Source organism: Trichechus manatus, unplaced genomic scaffold (genome assembly GCF_000243295.1).
Source record: "Trichechus manatus latirostris isolate Lorelei unplaced genomic scaffold, TriManLat1.0 scaffold00019, whole genome shotgun sequence".
In the NCBI taxonomy this organism is placed as follows: Eukaryota; Metazoa; Chordata; class Mammalia; order Sirenia; family Trichechidae; genus Trichechus; species Trichechus manatus.
In genome coordinates this window covers 6,000,280-6,021,999 of record NW_004443955.1, presented here as the reverse complement: position 1 = coordinate 6,021,999, position 21,720 = coordinate 6,000,280, and positions in this window count along the sequence as shown.

Below are 21,720 nucleotides of genomic sequence, written 5' to 3'. Positions count from 1 at the left end.
GCATGTCCAGTAGAAGGGGAGGGGCTAGAATGGGTTGTTTGTGGGCCGTACTGGGGCTGACAGGACAGGGCTGGGGTGTCAGTGCAGACAAGTTCCAGTAGATCATGCCTGTGCTGCTTGGGAGAGCAGTGCTCAGTGTATGGTGCAGATGGGTGGGGGTGGAGGTTATTATTTGTAGAGTTAAGTGGGTGTGGGAAAGAATAGAAAGAGGAGAGAGAAACAGGAGCCAAAAAAATAGTGCTGTGGGAGCCTGCTGTTGTAGTGGCATAGACCCAGGGAAGCCATGTGCCAGTGGCTTTCTAGCCAAGTGGTGAGGCACATCCTGTCAAGGAGGGACAGATGCGGCACACACAGCTAGGTGGCCTGGAGAAAGGAACAGAAGGAAGGGAGAGAGAGATAAGAAACTAGATTTTTTTAAAAAAAGGAGAGAATGCACACGTGCCTAGGTGGTCGGGAGAAAGGAATGTAGAGAAAGACAAGAAACTGAGAAAAAACAAAAAAGATGAGAGGTGGTTGGAAAGAAGGAAGGTATAGAGAGACAAGAAACTGAGCGAAAAAAAGAAAAAATATGCCCCTAGGGAGCCCATTGTTAGCAGGTCCCCAGCTGAGTGGCTCTGCACCACCTTCCAAGAATTATCGGAGGTGGCACATGTTACCATGTGTTCAGGAGAAGGATAAGGACAGAAGATAGAGGCAAGAAACTGAGAAAAAAAAAGCAAGGAGGGAGAAGTGTGCCAAGGGAACCCACCAGAAGTGGGTCCCCAGCTGAGTCATGCTGCATAGCCTGTCAAGAAAGAGCAGAGATAGCACACAGCACCTCGTGTTCAGGAGAAGGGTAAGTAAGAACGGTAGAGAGAGATAAGAAATCGAGAAACGAAAAGAAGTGAGAAGGAAAAAAAATGCCCCAATGGAGCCCACTGGTGTGGTGACACAGACTGGGGAAGTGGCTCCCTAGCCACGCAGCACTGCACAGCCCATCTAGAAGGAGCAGAGATGGCACAGGGCACCAGCTGTTCAGGAGAGAAGAAAGGAAGGATGGTATAGACACATAAGAAATCAAGAAAAGAAAAAACAAAATTCCCAAGGGAGCCCAGTGGTTTGGCAGCATGAATCAGGGAAGTTAACTCCCAAGCCGAGTGGCACTGCACAGCCTGTCTAGAAGGGGCAGAGATGGCAGGCAGCACCAGGCGTTCAGGAGATAGGAAGAGAAGGAAAGTAGAGATGAGAAACCAAGAAATATAGAAAAAACATAAAGGAAAAAAGAGAAAAGAAAAACACCCCCAAAGATCCCACTGGGATGGTGGCTTGGACTGGGGAAGTGGTTCCCCAGTTGAGTGGTGCTTCACAGACTGTCATGAAGGAGCGGAGGTTGTACACAGAGCCAGTTGTTTGAGATAAAGGAAGGTAAGAAGGTGAGAAAGAGAAGAAACCAAAAGAAGCTGCAGAAAGCAACAACAGCAACAAAAAAAAAAATGGCACTGAAGGAACCAGCCATTGTGGGCAGTGCAATTTCAAGTGACAAGGAGTTGGCAGCTCCCCGGCTGAGCGACCTTGGCCCGGTGGGAAGCTGTGGAGGCTGAGCAGGGGTAGGAAAGGTGGGGGGTGGGAAAGCATGCATTGCTGGTTACTGCATGCTCTGTCTTCTGCTGGAAACTCCTTGAAGTGCCTTCCTGTACTCCCTGTCTGCCCTTCTCAGTGGCTGAGGAGTCCAAGATGGTGATTCTGTGCTGTGGTAGCTGATAGGGGACCTCCACTCCGTATCTCTGCCTGCTGTCTGTTCTCTGTCAGTTTCTTACTCCATTCGGTGCTTGGTTGAGTTCTTTGTCTCTTCATTTGACACTTAGGGTTCTAGGATTGATGTTTGTCTCCAAAACACAGGATTTTTCAATAAAATTTTGTCAAATGGAACAATGGATAAGAGGATTAGCTGTGGAATGAATGAATATGTGTATAATGGGAGAAGCTATAAATAAAAAAAGGAAGGGAAGAAATTGTATTTAGGTAGGAGTTCAAAGGAAGCAGTAATTTTTTTCTTTTTTTTTTTTTTGGTCACTGTCAAAGAGAGAAGAACAGATATACCTGGTTTTTTTTTAAAAAAACAAACAAAAAACTTTGCCATCAAGTCGATTCTGACTTATGGCCACACCATGTGTTACAACCTGGAACTGCTCTATAGTGTGTTCTTGACTGTAATCTTTATGAAAGCGGATCACCTGGCCTTTTTTCTGTGGCACCACTGGGTGGGTTTGAACTACCAACCTTTTGAACTCAGTTTGAGCCACCCAGGACCTATTCCTGGTATGATTGCTTAGCTGTGAAAGTAACTTTTTTTTTTTTTTAATACTAGGAGTAATGAATGGAGAAGTTTTATCTGGCAGAGAAGTGGAAGTTTCCAAAGTAAATTCTGAGTTCCTTGCATTTATTTTTATTTTCAGTAATTTGAGGTAACTCCTAAAGTATCTGGACAAGATTGTAAACTCAGAGAATACCTGAGACTCTATTTAAAGATTTTCAAGTCAGATGTTAGGAAGTTCACTTGAAGTTAGCTTCTAGCCAGGCTCATTGGATCTTCAGTAATGAGAAAAAAATGTTTGGTTAAGCCAACAGTTTAGTGACTATTTAGAATTTTCAGCTCTTTGGAGTACTTAGCTCTCCCTGCCTAGTTGATGGGTGCACATGTGATTGATGTGTGGAATATATAAGTGGTAGATTGCATCATTGGGTGACTGGATAAATGCCAGAATGGTAGATCAATTACCAGATGCAGTAATGGATATTTATATATAGGTGCTAGGCCAGGAAGAATCCTTCACTATTGGAACCCAAAGCTTGAATGTTTTTCTACAGTTCTTTCAGCCCGAGAAATGCTTAGCGTGTTCTTCCATTTTGGTTTGCTAACTCCAGGTCTTTGCACATGTTCTTAAAATACTTTGTCTTCTTGAGCCATCCTTTGAAATCTTCTGTTCAGCTCTTTTACTTCGTCATTTCTTCCATTTGCTTTAGCTACTCTCTGTTCAACAGCAAGTTTCAAAGTCTCTGCTGATACCCATTTTGCAATAGTGAAGGATTCTATGGGCAAAATACTGAACGAGGCAGGAAGCATCAAAAGAAGATGGAAGGAGTACACAAAGTCACTGTACCAAAAAGAATTGGTCAACGTTAACCTATTTCAGGAGGTAGCATATGATCGAGAACTGATGGTACTGAAAAGGAAGAAGTCCGAACTGCACTGAAGGCATTGGTGCAAAACAAGGCTCCAGGAATTGATGGAATACCAACTGAGATGTTTTAACAAACTGATGTAGCACTGGAAGTATTCACTTGTCTATGCCAAGAAATTTGGAAGACAGCTACCTGGCCAGCCAACTGGAAGAAATCCATATCTATGCCTATTCCAAAGAAAGGTAATCTGACTGAATGTGGAAATTATCGACCAATGTCATTAATATCACACGCAAGTAAAATTTTGCTGAAGATCATTAAAAGAGGTGCAGCAGTACATTGACAACGAACTGCCAGAAATTCAGGCTGGATCCAGAAGAGGATATGGTATGAGGGATATGATTGCTGATGTCAGATGGATCATGGCTGAAAGCAGAGAACAGTAGAAAGATGCTACCTGTGTTTTATTGACTATGTGAAGGCATTCAACTGTGTGGATCATAACAAATTATGGGTAACATTGTGAAGAATGGGAATTTCAGAACACTTAATTGTGCTCACGAGGAGCCTGTACATAGATCAAGAGGCAGTCTTTTGAACAGAATAAGGGGATACTGTGTGGTTTAAAGTCAGGAAAGGTGTGCATCATGGTTGTATCCTTTCACCATACTTATTCAGTCTGTATGCTGAGCAACTAATCCAAGAAGCTGGACTACATGAAGAGGATTGGGGTATCAGGATTGGAGGAAGACTCATTAACAGTCTGTATTTTGCAGATGATGCAAGCTTGCTTGCTGGAAGTGAAGAGGACTTGAGGCACTTACTGATGAAGATCAAAGACTACAGCCTTAAGGGTGGATTACACCTCAACATAAAGAAAACAAAAATCCTCACAACTGGACCAATAAACAACATCATGATAAAGGGAGAAAATATTGAAATTGTCAAGGATTTCATTTTACTTGGATCCACAGTCAATGCCCATGAAAGCAGCAGTCAAGAAATTGAACAATGAATTGCATTAGGCAGATCTGCTACAAAAGACCTCTTAAAAGTGTTAAAAAGCAAAGATGTCACTTTAAAGACTAAAGTGTGCCTGACCCAAGCCATGGTGTTTTCTGTTGCCTCATATGCATGTGAAAGCTGGAGAATGAATAAGGAAGACTGAAGAAGAATTGATGCCTTTGACTTATGGTGTTGTTAAAGAATATTGAATATATCATGGACTGCCAAAAGAATAAACAAATCTGTCTTGGAAAAAGTTGAGAGAGAATGCTCCTTAGAAGCAAGGATGTTGAGACTTCGTCTCACATACTTTGAATGTGTTATCAGGAGGCATCAGTCCCTGGAGAAAGACATCATTTTTCGTAAATAGAGGGTCAATGAAGAGAGGAAGATTCTCAGCTAGGTGGATTGATACAGTGGCTGTAATAGTTGGCTGAAGCGTAGCAACGATCAGGAGATTGGTGCAGGACCGGGCATTGTTTCATTTTGTTGTACGTAGGGTTGCTATGAGTCAGAACCAATATGACGGCACCTAACGACCACAACAACCAGCCAGGAAGATGGATGGAGTCAAGATCAGGTGATGCCCAAGTGGTTGGGTGCATGAGTACATTGATAGATGGATGAATAGATTTAGAAGTGTATCTTGGATATAATTAAGAAACAGTAATAAATAGAATTAAATTTGCAGGAATATTCACATATGAATGTAGAAGTATGTATATATAAGTTGATTCAAGAGGGGAAGGAAGATGTGTAGAAAAGTCTATATAGATACGTATATTGAGAATGCAAGAATAAACATAATTGATGGATTCAGGAGTAGATGAATTGATGGATATGGGCATGAATGTATAGCTAGGGTCAATGATGTTTTATTCAGGAAAAGCTAATTCCTGAGTCTGTGTGACTTAAAAGTATAAAGAAAGGGATTATCAAGGTTCTGTGATTATAGTAGTCATTCATAGGTCACTTTTCTGATACCATATACTTGATTCACATTCTACACACACACACACAGTAAACTTTACTTCCTTTCCAGTGGGAACAACCAAAAGCTTCATCCAGCTTAAAGCCAAATGTTTCTGAGTTATGCAGTAATCTGTATATCGGATCAACATGTGCTTATTCCTAGCCCAAAGATATATGAACTTAAGGTAGTTGTCTGCACCCCACTTCCTAATGGGCTAGGGATAGGATAGTCATAATCAAAACTCCAAACAGGAAGGAGTAGACAGACATATGCTAGTCACTGGTCTGTCGAAATTTTGAAATTTTACTGGGAAGTTATTGTGAGGGCTGTCTATGTTGGAGGTAGAGAATGTTTTATTAGGTCTTGAGAGGTGATCACTTGTTCTTTGTTCTCCCTAGCTCTAGGTTTGGCATTTGGGACCTTTTCCCATTTCAATTATCCTGCCTAATTACTTTAAAAATAGACAGTATAGAATATATCTTCCTGGGGGGCTACAAAGCTTTCTCTTCTCATACAGAGTTGAAGCCCAGTGGTTATTTTAATTCTTAAATAATCTCAGTTTTTACTTCCTTTTGCTGTACAACTTACTCAGAAATGTAGAATGCTTAACATGTGTCATGGCCAGAAAATTTAGCACCATATATGTAATTCTCTTTTGTCTCTTCCCTGTGTTGATCGTTGAATTAAGTGTGGAGGAGGAGGTGCCACAGGAGGAGAATTTCCTGTAAAAAGAGCTGTCATATGGAACAAAGATGTGATGGAGAATCATCTGTCCAGATCTAGAAGCAACTTATCAGGAGTGAGAAGTAAACATTTGTGTTAAGCCATTGAGTTTTTGATGTTTTTATGATGTCAAACTGAATAATATAGAGGGATAAACACATGTAATAATTCAAGGATTGGTGGATAAATGTATTAAAGAATTGAGGTTGGATTGATGGTTTAAAGCTAAGTTGTAAGAATGGGTGGGTGGGCGGTTGAATGGATGAGTGGATGGATGGAAGAAAGGAAGGAAGGAGAATTAAATGTTCAATATAAAGATGTATGTGAATTTTATAAAGTTTATGTGGATTTAAGAATTAATGTATGATTGAATGCAATATTGGATGTTTAGAAAGAAAGATGGAAAGGAGGATGCAAAAGTATATTGATGTCTGTAATTTAGGACACAATAATTCATGGGTGATAAATTGGCTGGATGGAAGAATAGAAGAATGGAAGGAAACTAGAATATATGAGTGGATGACTGGGTGCAAAAATTAAGAAAAAATGTTTTGAAAAGCAGATAATTCTTTATATGTATAAATATATGGATTGATGAAGTTATTATTCAGTGAAAGTGTAGATAATTAGATGCTTGGATGTTGGAATTTGTTGCAGAATGGAATGTTGTATGTATGGATCATATATACATATGTGAGTCTTTAGATTGATGGTTGCAAGTATGCCTAGCTAAAATAATGTATGAATATAGGAATCAAAGCTAAGATGCAAGCAGAGAGTGAAACAATAATAGAGTCACATAGGTAAGCTTGAATGAAAAGACGTACGGACTTTGGGAGATTAAACTATTGCTGCCGTAGGCTTATTTGTCACTATTTATAAAATTAGAAAAGTATAATATTTAGATTCTCAAAATGTGATTGTCAGCTGGCAAAAACAAAGCAACCACAGCAAGTTCATAAATTAGTTTTCCCTAATCATTATATATATGTGGTCATGTGCTGCATAATGTTTGTCCCAGCTATGTCCATCCACACATATATCTGTCATCCCGTAAGGTTATAATGGAGGTCAGAAGTCCCGTTGGAAGAATGAGACTTAGTGGATGTAACAGGTTGTAGCGAACACGACAGCTTCCTACTCGCAACACATGTATCTCACATCCCTTGTATACAAAGTAATAATGCTACAGGATGTATAATGGTACAGTACATATATAACATATAATATGTGTCTTGGTAGTCATAATAAAGGCCTTTGTTACTGGCTTATATATGTATTGTACTTTCTATTGTTATTTTAATGTAAACTTTCCTATTTACAAATAAAAAGTTTATCGTATAACTGCATGCTTCTACTTGTAGGCAGCAGCATCCAGTCACATGTATTGCATGTCTCGAGTATTGCAGTGTTAACTCTGTTTAAATTTCTTCCAAAAATATTGCCAGAAGTGCATCACGGCCCCCAAATGCAGCAAATCCAGTGCTAGTGATAGCAGCAGCAAGAGGCAAAGGAGAGATACTGATTTGGAAGTGAAAGAAAAGGTTATTAAACAACAAAATGTGGAAAATCACTGAATGCTATTGCTCATGATTTAGACATGTTCACACAGTGTCCAAGTCACATAATACCCTGTTTCACAGAACATGTTGTAGACATTAACGTATGCATACCTGTATATGACACACACATACACACACACACACACATATATATATTTATTATTCATTTCAGGACCTTCTGTATATTATGCTTGTCAATGTATATGTTAGAATTTTCCTAAATGTTTCAGTTTTAAATGAGGTGTCACCAGTTTAAGAAATGAGGCCTTTTAGATGTATCACTGCCTGACATTCCCACATCCACCCAAATTACTGTACTTATTTAACCTTCTGTGGACTTCATTCTTCCAAAGTCCTGGAAAGAATCAGTAACACTTTGTACTATCTGTTTATTTTTTAACCAGTTTGATGTTGAATTTACTTTATCTGAAATACTTTAAAATCCAAAACCATATTTGAATTCCAGAAAACATACAAGATTGCCAAATTGTGGAGTGATGATCAATTAGATGCAAAAGAAGAGATGAAAGGACATTTCATGTTAAATTTTGATCCGGTATTGAAATATAAGTTATGTAGATTTTGATTTACTACTCCTATCTACTCTCAGTATAAAATGTGATGTTATCTGGACAGATACTGTAATCTCCCTCTGTCTGTATACTCGGTAAATTTTCAATTATCTGGTAGGCAGTAAATGTTTCAGAGTAAGAGTGTAAATGATGGATGAGTGAAGGGAAAGAAGGAAGGAAGTCAGGCAGGTGGGAAATAAAGAGATAGAGGCAGTATAAAAGGATGATGGAAAGTGAAGTCATTAGGAAATAAAATTTGCTGGAAATAATATGGATTTTAATGACAGTAGAAGCTTGAATTTTTGTTCAAGTACATGATTTAAGGTATTGCTAATATTATCAGTGTGTTTGTGAGGTGGATGTGTAGAAGCTGAAGAGTATTCCAATATTAGACTAATAGAGGTAGGTTCTTAATACCCCTCCATTTGATGATTGAATGAAGATTCTTGAAGTATTTTCAAACATTTTTTTTTTTTTTTTTTTTTTACAAGCAAGGACCAAAGGGACTTTGCCAGCAGGTAAGACTATCAAGGCCTATATTCTGATTTTTAAGATGTACTTTTGGGTATTTTGATGGTGGGTTAGGTTCTTTTCTGAGTTGACACTAAATGTCCTTTCTGATTGTTTTTGTTGTGACAGTTTAATACATAATTTTAGAGTTGTCTTGTTAGTAAACAAAACTAATGAAATTAGGAATTGAAATACAAAGAGTTTTCTTTAAGTTAGCGCCATCAGAAGTTGCTCAAGAGGCATCCAATAAAACAGGGAGAGTAAATATGTGGATTATGTGATAATGAGATAATGTGATAAAATCTTTTAGAAATGTTTCCCCATGAAATAATATGGAATATACAGAGAACCATATATATATATAAAATCACCAAACTGGTATGTAAATTGGCACTCAGCAGGTACACGGGAAATGCTCATTCAAAGAATAAATGGGTAGTTAAATGGCATGAAAATAATTTGGAATGGGACGTTCAATTCACACTGTGGGCAGAGGAAAAATGATAGATTCTTCATTTTCATAAAATAAATATACTTGATTTTCGTAGCTTAGAAATTATTTAGTATTAGAATCATGGGTGTTGTTTTCTATGGCATAGTAAGTAAGTACTTGATAATGTCCATCTGTTATGAGGCATGGCTATGTAGTAATACGTTGTTTATTTTAATTTGCCATCTCTCCCTCTGAACTCTCCCAGGTGGTGACCATGTGGACAAGAGGATCATATACTCCTTCTGCATTGGTGCCATTTATAGCATCACGCAGTTGCTCTTATTTTACCTCCCTCCTGGGAGTTTTTTGCCTCATGTACCTGAAGGGGTACAACTTTTATATAAGTGCCCCAGAAATAGAAATGATCTACTTTTTGGCACATATTTGCCTGGAGTGTTACTGAGACTTCAAATGACCTTCTTTGGAACTTGCTGGTTGTCAGGTGACTTAAGTGGCACTTTTTTTTGCTCTGAGTATATTTTGTGCTTTCCTCTGATGTACTTACTGCATCATATTTATTAATGTTTCATTTCACAAATAAGAGTGACATTTTTACGTGGTACATGGAATTACTCCAGCCCCACAGACACCTTGGCCATGCCCCAGATGATGGCCAAGCATTCTTACAAGGGTGGTTGCCTCTCATGTGCCAGTTTTGGAACCATTTGCAAGATAGTTTGTTCTTCATTTGACTCACAGTTTTCAGAGAGGTCTCAAACAAGATCCTCTTAAACATTAGTGTTACCTGCACTAGACCATCTGTAGTTGCGCCGTTTATTGAACCTAGTAGGTCTCAAGCTAGAGAAGAATCTGCAGCTGATTGTAGTTCATCTCTTTGCCAATGCCTAAACCTGAGATTTGGATTTCATCACAGCCATGGTTAGAGAGAGACAAACCCTGGCAGTAAAAATTTGGGCCATGGTGAAACCATCATGTAGAGCACATGGTCCCATCGTATTCTTGGTATCACTAGTATTCTCTTCTTTTGGGCGGAGTAAAAAACTCAAGGCACCAGGAAGATTTTACTGCTCTTCATATTACCCTGATTTTTGTTTGTTTTCTGTTTCACCTAAGCATGTTTAATATAGAGTTCTGTTTATTTGAAGTTTTTATTGTCTACGTTTGGGAGATAAACCACACTGTCCATCAAGGAATTACTAAATACATCATCCAACCTGTCTGAATAGGTAGTTTTATATAGGAGCATCACATAATATTACTTGAATAGTATAGTGTTTCCAATAAAAAAGAAGTGACTAGAAGTTCAAGACCATATTATAATCCCTTTCCTTTAAAGTCAAGTTATTTTTATCAACAGAAGATTTAATGGTTTAAAAATCTTGTAAACATGTACAGCCAACAATGTCTCCTTTCTCATTATCTTATTCTCTTCATTGCCAGCTAGATGCTGAGGTAGAACTTACGTTTCTTTTTCAATACTCATTTATTTCACACAGAGTTCCTTTTGTATATCCAAGGTTATATTAATCTGTCTCAAAATATTTCTTGTGTTGACCTTTCTAAGTTCAGAATATATGTATGATATTAGAAGATTAATATCCCAATCACACACCTTTTAAGTTGCATAAGACAAAATATAATACTTGTTAGTAGTCTGTGCCCGGGGTCAGCAAACCTTTGTCTGTACTAGAACAGACTTTATGGGCCATATTGTCAAATCTCTGCCTTGGTAGTATGAAAACAGCTATAGCTAATATGTAAACGAATGAGTGTACTTTTGTTCGAGTAAAACTTTATTTACAAAACACAGATGATAGACTGAATTTGGACCTCAGACTGTAATTTGCTGAATGCTGGCCTAAGGCAGTTAGATAGAGAAACCAGAAGAGAGTAAAAGAATGTCTTCCTTTTCATGTCCGTTTTCTGAATCCTCAGCGTTACAAAATACTGAGTTAAGTCACAAATGGGAGAAATCTGCTTTTAGGCCTTTAAATTTTTGGCTCTAAAAGCTAAGTCAAGTATCTATTCTTCATAACACTTTTTAAAATTTGCTTTAAAGTTTCTTTCTACTTAGGCTTGACCTAGTACATGAAACAGGACACCAAGAATGAATCATTAAACCATATACAGCAAACTGTGATCATTCATCCTCCATTTTCCATTCCTACTTCCTAGGGTTGACAAGAGTTAACCACTTGTGCTATAGTGGCCGGTAACTTTTCTAATGGTATAACTTTATGTGGAATTCGTTTCATAAATATTTAATCATTATGGTAAACACTGTTTTACACCTTGCTTTTTTCTTTAGTATATTGTGAACATATTTCCAAATCAATAAATATAGCTCACCAGCAAACTTCTTGTTGGATGTAAAGTACGCAACGAGTTTATCCATTTTCCTGTTTTGTGAAATGCAGATCAACTTTTTATTTGATAATGTGTATATCAATATTTATATTAATGCACTTGGGTTCATAATTCCATAGGGTAGATTTCTGGATGTGATATTATTGGAACATCAGTTATGTATACTTTTGATTTCAGTGGATATTGTGAAATTGCTCTTGAAAATGTTCTTTGGGCCGGCACAGAACTGTGATGTGAAAGCAGTGCTAATTTGCATAAAAAACTTGTGCATGGTCAATGTTATCAGTCCTTTACAGTTTTGCTAATCTAGTAGATGAAAATTCTATTTTTTAACTTAAAAAGTCTGATTTCATGCCATGGAGAAAAAAAGACCAAACAGTGATGGATGGTTTGTAATAAAGATCAATAGTCCACTTTTCCTCCAGTCACAAGCATCATCTTGATTGTCAGAGGCAGAAACTATTAACCTTTTCCAAATTTAGCATTTCTGGGAAGTTTATACACTCCTTAAGAATACCTTATATCAGTGTTTCTGTTTTTTGACTTCTTATTTTTTAAATAATTTTAGACTTAGAGTTGTAAGAATCATATAGAGGAAACCTACCTACTCTTCACTCAGATTCAGCATTTTCTTCTACATTGTTATGCGCTCTCTCTCTCTCTCACCCATGTGAGCACATTCTTGCTCTCTGTCCATACTGTTAAAAGTATTTGTGAACTATTTGTGATTAAGTAACACACATATGATCCCTTTAACCCAAAATACTTCACCATGTACTTTCTAAGAGTCTGGGCATCCTCTTATATTAACTTTGATACAACTTTCAAACTCGTGAAATTTATCACCAGTAAAGAACTATTATATAACCTACAGTCCATATTCACATTCAGTCAGTTCTGGTAATGTTCTTTACAAATTTTTTTTTTCCCTGATACAGAATCCGGGAAAGGAATCCTGTATTGCATTCAGGTGTTGTGTCTTTTCAGTCTCATTTAACTAGGAAAGGACAGACATTAAGTTAATTTTAAGGCAAAGCTACACAGCTGGATAAAAATACCATCTCGTATCCAGTTGACAGTTTGAAAATTTCTCTATTTTCCCACCCAGTTTTTCTTATGGGATTATAGTACAGTAATGTTTTCTTTATTTTTCCACAACATAATTAAATTCTATCTTCAACAATTGTTGTTGTTATGTGCTGTCAGGTTGGTTCCAGCTCATAGCGACCCTGTAGGACAGAGTAGAACTACCCCATAGGGTTTCCCAAAAATGTCTTTTCCCCCATAATTTCTCATTCAGCTTTGTCCAAGGTAGAATGTTCTCATTAACGTGTTTGGGGCAAGTATTGCAGCCTTGTTCAATGCCTGTATTTTATTCATAATTAACATGCCAACTGATTTGGCTTTTTAAGATTTCCAAATTTTTGTTTCTGCTGTACATAAGTTTTCTACATTTTTATATATTGAGACAAGTTAGTAGAATAAAGATCAGTGTGGATAATGTCTGGATAAAATACTGATAAGGTAAGCAAAAGTGTAAGTAACAAGGCAGGTTACATGGCTATTTAAATAGGCATAAGAAAGAGTTTGGTGGTTTGTACTAGGTTGGTTGATACGGAAGTCTTGAGAATTACTGGGATTTGGGATTTACTTGAAAGTATTGCCAGTTCTGCATGATAAAGCATTAAATACGGTGTAGGGTGAGAAGAGAGGGGATTTAAATAGGACTAAATATCAAAGCCTCAAGAACTGAGTGAATAATAATGCCTTTTACTGTGATAGGGAAGACTTGGGGAAGGCTCAGTTTCTCGTTGTTGTTAGGTGCCATGAAGTCAGTTCAGACTCATATTGCAATGCTGTGTACAACAGAACGAAGCACTGCCCGGTCCTGCGCCATCCTCACAGTCATGGTTATGCTTAAGCCCATTGTTGCAGCCACTGTGTCAGTCCATCTCATTGAGGGTCTTCCTTTCTTTCACTGATGCTCTCATAGTGGATGACAAATAGATGTCTTTTTTTTTGCCAGCAAAAGTTTTAAAGTCATGTTAAACCCACTGGGAAAGATGCTGATTTTTACATTGGAAATAGGAAGCTGGGGCTCATGAGTGTTTGGAGTTAGAGATATTACTTTGAATTCATCAATATATGACTTATTTATGACCATGGGAAAGGATGAGCCCTAGAAATGGAATGTATAATGGGAGTAGGCATAGTCTGAATTCTGAGCCTTGGAGGCGCTAGCATTTAGGTATTGAGAAAGTGAGGAGGATTCTTTAAAGGAGATTGTTAAGAGTGACCAGACTTATTGGGTGAAAACCAAAGGACTGTGGTTTCTATGAAGGCAGTTGATAAATGTGTTTTAAAAAGGAATAGGGAAAGGAGTTGGCTTTTGCGTGGGATTGAATTATGTTTAGAAATAAAGATTCTATTGTTGATTAGAAGTAAAAGCGCATTGTTGGAAGAGTAGGCAGGACTTTTAATGCTGGCAAGGTCAAATCCAAGAATCCCTCTGAGTTGACTGTTTTTCCTGTAATGTTGGTGCCAATGTCTGCCCAGCACAGACACATACTGGTATCTTGTGACTGGCTTGCAGGAATCAATGAGAACATAATAAAAAACAAGTTCTGATTGAGGTAAATTGTATAATCCCAGTTGTACAATTTGAGATTCTCTCAGTATTTCACAGTATGTATGTAAGGTAGAACTGGCTGCCTTCATTACCCCTCCCCAGTCTTCCAATAATAATACTTGTGCAGCTTGATCATTTGCGTTCCCACTTGAATTGTCTTTATCTGTTCTTGCATACGTAGTGCCTGGAAGAGTGTCTCGTTTGAGGCAAGCTTGCTGAATTATTCTGAGATCTTTGCTTTTGTGACATGTTTAGCAGATTGTTGAGTAAAGAAATGGTAGAGGGGCCATGTGAAAGGAGTTACCAACGATTTATTACCTAACGATGAACAAGTGAATAAGAAGTGAAGACAGGATAGTGGTAGGAATTGAGGGAGTGAAGTGAGAACATACAGAAGGTAGAATTTTGAAGGAAATAGTTGCAAGGGCAAGACAGAGGAGTGCTGAGCCTACATTTTAGATACTAGTTCCAGGAGATAGTAAATGGCAATAGCATCACTAAAGTCAAGGAGCAGATATGACTTTGGAAGATGATCTTTTCCATTTAAGTCCTGGAAAAGGTGTTACCCATTTATCTAGAAATTTATTGTACATTGTCATTCCCTAACTTGTGTGTTAGACATGAGTGTGTGGAATTTTTATTGTCCTGTTTAAATTGTCACCACTTAATTAATTTATAATGTGGTTTATGTTGTTAAATTTTATTTATCAAATTTTGTTTCATTCCTCCTTTTCATGTCTGTTTAACAGACTAGAGATAATGAGCTCCTTTTGACAGGGATATATTCTTATTCATATTTACCTTTCCATTATCTTATAGAGCTTAACATGTAGCAGATGTTTCATTTAATAATCATGTTGACTAAACTACTTGTTTAGACTCTATGGATATGTGAGATTTTGATGAATGAACCAATCAGGGTTAGGAAAACAGAAGTTTATAGAGGCCCAATATGAGGCAGCTCTTTGAGGATATTTTTGAGGCCTCTTATGGTATGACAGGAAATCATAGATTCTGTAGAACATAATGAATAGGAATGTGCAAATATAGATTGTAGGGTTGGAGAACTGAGCTTCTGATAGAATAGATTTTTTTTTTTTTTTAAATAATGAAAATTAGGGATTCAATTATAAATCCTCACAGAGTTTGGGGTGGTAGGGTGTTACTCCTCTTTTCTTTCTTGCTGAGTTCAGCCCTTTGTAGAGCATGGGCCAGTGGTGTCCTCTTTTCCACTGTGTCCTCTCAGATAGTAACAATCCAAGGAGGAAGCCTATGGATGGTGAACTTTTTGCTCTGAAAAGAACCAGCATATTTTGTAGTATTGCTCTTTTTTTGTGTTATCAGTCCCTCCAAAGGATCGTTTTCTACATGTGCAACTCTTCTATTTAAAAAATGTTCTTGGAAAAGAAGGTCTTTTCTTGGGGAGAGGCTTCAGATAGATTATTGGTGAGATGTTAAATTGTATAGTGACTGATTTCATGATTTTTAATCGTGAGAGGGAAAAATATAGCATAATCTGTGGACCTGCCTGGCTTCGGTGAGTCCATTCAGTGTTATCATAATACTCTACTTACGTTACTTAGAACATTCTAACTTCTAAAAATTCTTCCATTATGTATATGCATATCATCCTACCATGCTAAGTATGATCAGTATTCCAAAAGTATGATAGAGGTATATTCATGTCTGTGGCCCAGTTCCCTGTTTATTATTACAGTTCAGAGAGTTCTGAAGAAATGTGTACTGATAAATGACAGATAGGGGTCGGATATATGTGTCTGGAATAAGAGACCAAGAAAGACAAAAGCAAAAGAAGAAGGAATTGTAGGTGAGCTATTTTTGATTCATTATGTTCTTTTGTTTTGTCTCTTTCTCCCTAAATAAATATAACAAGCTTCTGCTTAACAGGGTGGTTTTTTTTTTTTTTCCTATTACCTTGTTTTATTCTATGATGTCAAAAAGTAAGAGTTCATTTAAGTTTGTTGTGTAAACAGATGTGTGAAGGAATGAGTGAGAGAGATCACGAATGATGAGAGAATATAGCGATAAAAGAGAGATTGAGATATTTATATAGGCTGTAGTATTGCTTGAGTAATTTGGAAACCTGCCTTGACAGTCTTGAAACGCACATAAAATTTAGTGAATTTTACTGAGTTATGGACATACAGATGCTGACTCTTTTAGAAAGTAGTTTTGTGTGAGTGTTTTTAATAAGTGATAGGTAAGAACCATCAAAATGTCTGAATTTGGGAAATTAGAAAAGGATTTATTTTGGAGGCCTTCCTCCTGTGCCTTTTCAACTTTAAAGTTGCGTTATTTTCATACGACCATTGTTCCTACTTTGCCAAATTTTAAAAATCTGTGCAGAAAAAGGTGAGGGCCACCATTGGTGTCAGTTTTGGTCTGTCTTCAGCTGTATTGTGTATACAAGGAAATGAGCTTCTTTGGATTGAGGAATGCTCTCTGTTGCCCATGGAAATACAAGAGCTTAGTTGCTGTGTTAATTGCTCCTGCCTTTGCTTGTTTGATTCCTCAAGTTTTTGAATCTTGCTTCATAGTCAAGATTTTTATCTTGGCTCCAACTTTTTTTTGTTTCCATTCCCAAGTTGTAAGTAATTGCTTCAATAATTTTTTTTCATCTTTTAACTTTTATTAGCCATAGGTAAGATGCCCCACTTTAATGACTGTAAAAAATACTTCTTTCTGCCAGATCTCTTCCAGAGGTGGGTCTGTAAGTTTATGTTTTTCACCAAATTTGGGGGAAATTTTGGCCATTAAAAAAAAATTATCTGTCTCTTTCTCTTCCTCTTGGCACTATTGTGTGTGAGTGTGTGTGTGTGCACGCACACGCCACACCATTTGGTATTGTTCAACAAGTTCCTGAGGTTCTTTTAATCTTTTTTTCTTGTTTTTCAGCTTGAATAATTTCCAGCAATCTATCTCTTTGTTGACTATTATTTTTAATCTGTTCTTAAGCCCATCCTGTGATTTTTTTTTAAATTTCAAATATTTTATTTTTCAATTTAGAGTTTCTTGTTCTTTTTTGTATGTTCCATTATCTGCTGAAATTTCTTATTCATTCACTGTAAACATATTTTTCATTATGGCTTTAGCATAATTACAGTGGATTTTTAAAATTTCTAACATCTGGTCTATCTCAGGGTTAGGTTTATTAATTGCCTTGCTCTTGGTCATGGACTAAAATTTTGTGTTTTCTTTGTATTTCAATTAATTTTGGATTTTATCCTGGGCACTATGTTTCCGTTGTGTTGTAGACTCTGCATTTAGTTTTGTTACTCTAAAGTAGGGTTTCTCATCCGTGGCACCAGTGACATTTTGTGTTGGGTAATTCTTTCTTGTGGCGGGCTGTCTTGTTCATTGTAAGATATTGAGCAGCATCCCCTCAACCCACTGGATGCTGGTTGCACCCCAACCCCACTTTCTAACAAATAAAACTGGCTCTAGTTTCCTCCCACCCCCTACTTCCTAGGTTGCACTGGGTCTGCCTTTAGGCAAAAAGCAATGAAAATATACACTTATCCCAGGGAAATTCTTTTCTTTCAGTTGTGCACTCGCCTCCAGTATCTCCTTGCTTTTGATCACTCTCAAGTGCCTTCAGGTAGTTGTTTTTATATTTCATCTGTAGTTGATGGTTGGTAAGTGTAGGGGGGCTTAGTAACTACTAATATCTACTGATAGTAGGTACTCCTCCACTACTAGTAGCCAGACCGTTGTGTCCTTCTCAACAGGATAAAGTTTCAACTTAAAAGACAGTATGTGCTAGGTGGTTCCATTTATTCATGCATTCCAAAGTATCCAAGTCTCATATCATGAAACTGTGCATCCTACATGAAACTTTTCTCTCTTTCTTTATTTTATAAAAAAGGTATACGCACTTAGATTTCTAGAGGAATTTTTTTTTTAACACAGCAATTTTTAGGAAATACAGTCTAAGCTCTACCTGGTTTGTGTTTTGCCTAGCAAGAGCTTTGTGTCTGTCTTAGTCATCTAGTGTGCAATAACAGAAATACCACAAGTGGATGGTTTTAACAAAGAGAAGCTTATTTCCTTACAGTAAAGTAGGCTAAGAGTCCAAATTCAGGGTGTCAGCTCCAGGGAAAGGCTTTCTCTCTCTCTTGGTCTTATCAGTGTTCCCCCAGACTAGGAGCTTCTCGGCACAGGGACCCCAGTCCAAAGGATGTGCTCTGCTCCCGGCATTGCTTTCTTGATGGTATGAGGTCCCCATCTCTCTGCTTGCTTCCCTTCCCTTTTATCTCCTGAGAGAGAAAAGGTGGTGCAAGCCACACCCCAGGGAAATTCCCTTTACAGTGGATCAGGGATGTGACCTGGGTAAAGGTGGTGTTACAATCCCACCCTAATCTTCTTTAACATAAAATTACAATCACAAAATGGAAGCCAACCACACAATTCTGGGAATCATGGCCCAGCCAAATTGATCCTCACGCACATTTCTTTGGGGGCATAATTCAAACCATGACAGTATCCATGGTATGAATGTGAAATCTATTTCTGCAGTCATCAAATAAATAAAATCAGTGGTCAACTGATTTTTGACAAGAGTGCTAAATCCATTTGATAGAGGAAGAAGAGTCTCTTTAATAAATGGTGCTGTGGAAATTGGATTTCTACTTGCAGAGAAATGAAACAGGATCCCTGCCTCACACCATACACAAAAACAAATTGAAAATGGATTAGGGACGTGAATGTGCAAACTAAAACCATAAAATTCTTAGAAGAAAGAGCAAGGGCAACACTGTCAGGCTTAACTTTCAGCAGTGGATTATCTAATAACAAAAGCAGAAACAGCAAAAGACAGAGTAAATAAGTGGGACCTCATAAAAGTTAAAAACTTGCTCATCAAAATACTTCACCAGAAAGTGAAAAGACAGGCTACGGGCTGGGAGAATATCTTTGGAAACTATATATCTGACAAGAATCTAAAAAGTAAAATATATATAAAACTTCAAAACTTTAAAAATGAAAAGATGAATAACTCCAACAATAAAATGGTCAAAGGACTTGAATAGATATTTTACCAAAGAGGATGTTCAAATGGCCGACAAACACATGAAAAGATGTTCGGCATCATTAGCCATCAGAGAGATGCAAATCCAAACCACAATGAGATACCATTTGACTCCCACTAGGATGACTAAGATAATAATAATAAATGTTGGCAAGGATGTGGGGAAATTGGAACCCTTAACCATTGCTGGTGAGAATACAAAATGGTACAGCTGTTGTAGATAACAGGGTGGAGGTTTCCCAAAACACTAAAAACAGAACTACCATGTGCCCCAGCAATTCTACTTTTATGTATATACTCAAAAGTCTTGAAAGCAGAGACTCAGGAAACTTATACACCTTGTTCATTGCAGCACTATTCACAATAGCCAAAAGGTAGAAACAACCTGTATGCCCATCAACAGATGAATAGGTAAACAAAATGTGGTATATACATACTATGGAATACTCTCATCTAGTAGGAGAAGTGACATCTTGATACATGTTAATTGTGGATGGAGCAGGAAAACATTATGGTGAGTGAAATATGTCAATAATAAAAGGAAAAATATTGTATGACCTCACATATAAAAAGAAAAGGCAAATGTATAGAGAACAAAGTTTATTAGTGGTTATTAGGAGTGGGAGGAAGGAGGAAAGGGGGATTAATGGTAATAGAAATATCACATTGAGTAAGGGTAGGGTTGCACAGCCAGTTATTGTAATTACTGTCAGTAAGTTGTACACCTGTAAAAAGTTGACTTGGCAAAAGGTGTGTGATTTGTGTAATACGTTTGCCACAAGACCCCCCCCCCCCAAAAAAAAAAAAAGTGCTGAAGGTTCTGTGTACAACCAAAAACCTCATGGGATTTGGTTTCCTGGATTGGAGGTTTAGGGTCATTGTTTCATGGGATATCCCAGTTAACTGATTTAATAACGTGTTTAGTGCCTCTGTTCTACCTCCTAGTTTGATGTGTACTGCCTGGGGTCTTAAAATCTTGCAAGCGACCATCCTAGAAATAACAATTAGTTTCTTGTTTACCTGGAAAAACTGAGGAAGAAAGAGAGTCAGAAATAGGAGGAGGATATAGTATATATAGCTAGTAATTGCCTCCATGAATAACTGCCTCCTTTGCTATGAGACCAGATGAACTGGATTATGCCCGGCTACCATTACTGAATGTTTTGATCAAAGATTGTATAGCAGAATCCTGAACAAAAGGAGGAAAATGCTGAAGAGAAGCAAAAATTCTCATGAATTCAGACTATCTGAAGCCATGAAAGTTGGATGAACCCCTGAGACTATTAGTCTGAGATAATCTTTAAATCTTAAACCAAAAATAGTCTCTGAAGTCGTTTCAAAACAAAACAATAGTTTAGCTGTCGGCCTTGAGCATTATGCTCTTTTAAGAACTATCTACTGTATTTTTCCACAAATAATGCGCACATTATATTTTTTACCAACCGTGCAACCCCCCATGCAGTGTTTTCAAAGTCACGCTATGTGCGTTACACGTATGGGTGCATTACTTTTGAAAAAAAAACAGTATATGGGATCAGATTGACAAGAGCAACTTGAAAGATTAGGTAGGGAGCTGTGAATTTATGTTAATGAGGAACAACTCAGAAAATGAGGGTGAGAATGGTTACACAGCTCTAAGAATGTAGTCAATGTCATTAAATGGTACAGGCAGAAATTGTTGAATTGGTGTTATGTTTTGCTGTGTATATTCTCAACAACAACAAAATAAAACTTTTAAGAATTGAGACTCTTGATTTCACTTTATTGCATGTCCAGTTTGCCTTCGTCTTAATTGAGTCCAGGCTTCTGTGCGTTTTGCATATTGAAGGCTGAAGATGGAATATAGCCAGTTCTTTTTGGGTTGTTAGCATAACAAAATGTTGAAGCCAAAATTTTTGCTGGCAAAGCAGGTTGTGATAAATACTTTAACTTAGTGTAATTATGAAGAGCTATTCAGTCAGTAATTTATTTTTGTATCTCACTCTTTGTGTCCGTTTACCAGTTTTGATAAAATGAGCTCCTTCTGACAGGGATTTATTTTGTTAATACTACTATCTTCCCATAAGGTCATATAGAAAATAGTCACTCCATATTTTTAAATGTCTTGGTTTGTCTTCATGATATTTACAGTGAAATAATAAGTTAGAGAGTGAATGGATGACTGTTAAGGAATTAGAAATATTGGGGAGAATTCATGGTAGAAATAAAATTTTATGTAGTTAATTAAAAATACCATGGTCAAGCATAAAACTGTGTAATATTTTGTAAATTGTGATGTCGTCACTTGATGTGAGTTCTCTTAACATAGAATTGATCCAGCTCTTAAAAATGCCATCTTTTCATTAAAGATAAATGGGACGTAGGTACCTTACACATCAGTTCCCCTGACAACCATGCACAGAAGGTGAACTACTGCAGTTCTTGCAAGGTACGCTCTTACCAAGATATAGTCACTGTCCTTGTTTAATCTGAGGAGAATTTAAGAATCAGTATCCAAAGGACATGTAAAATAGTATGCTGTGGAAAATGAAGTGTTCTCTTTTGATTGGTGTTCTTTTATCTTGTAGTAATGGTAATTCTTAAATTCCGCCCCAGTGTTGCTTTCATCTGTCTGTCTTATTTATCATCTGTCTGTTCATCCATCTCTCTATCATATATCTGTCATTGTGCATGAGAGAGAAGAGCATAACAATGGAGAACCATAGAGAGTTACCTC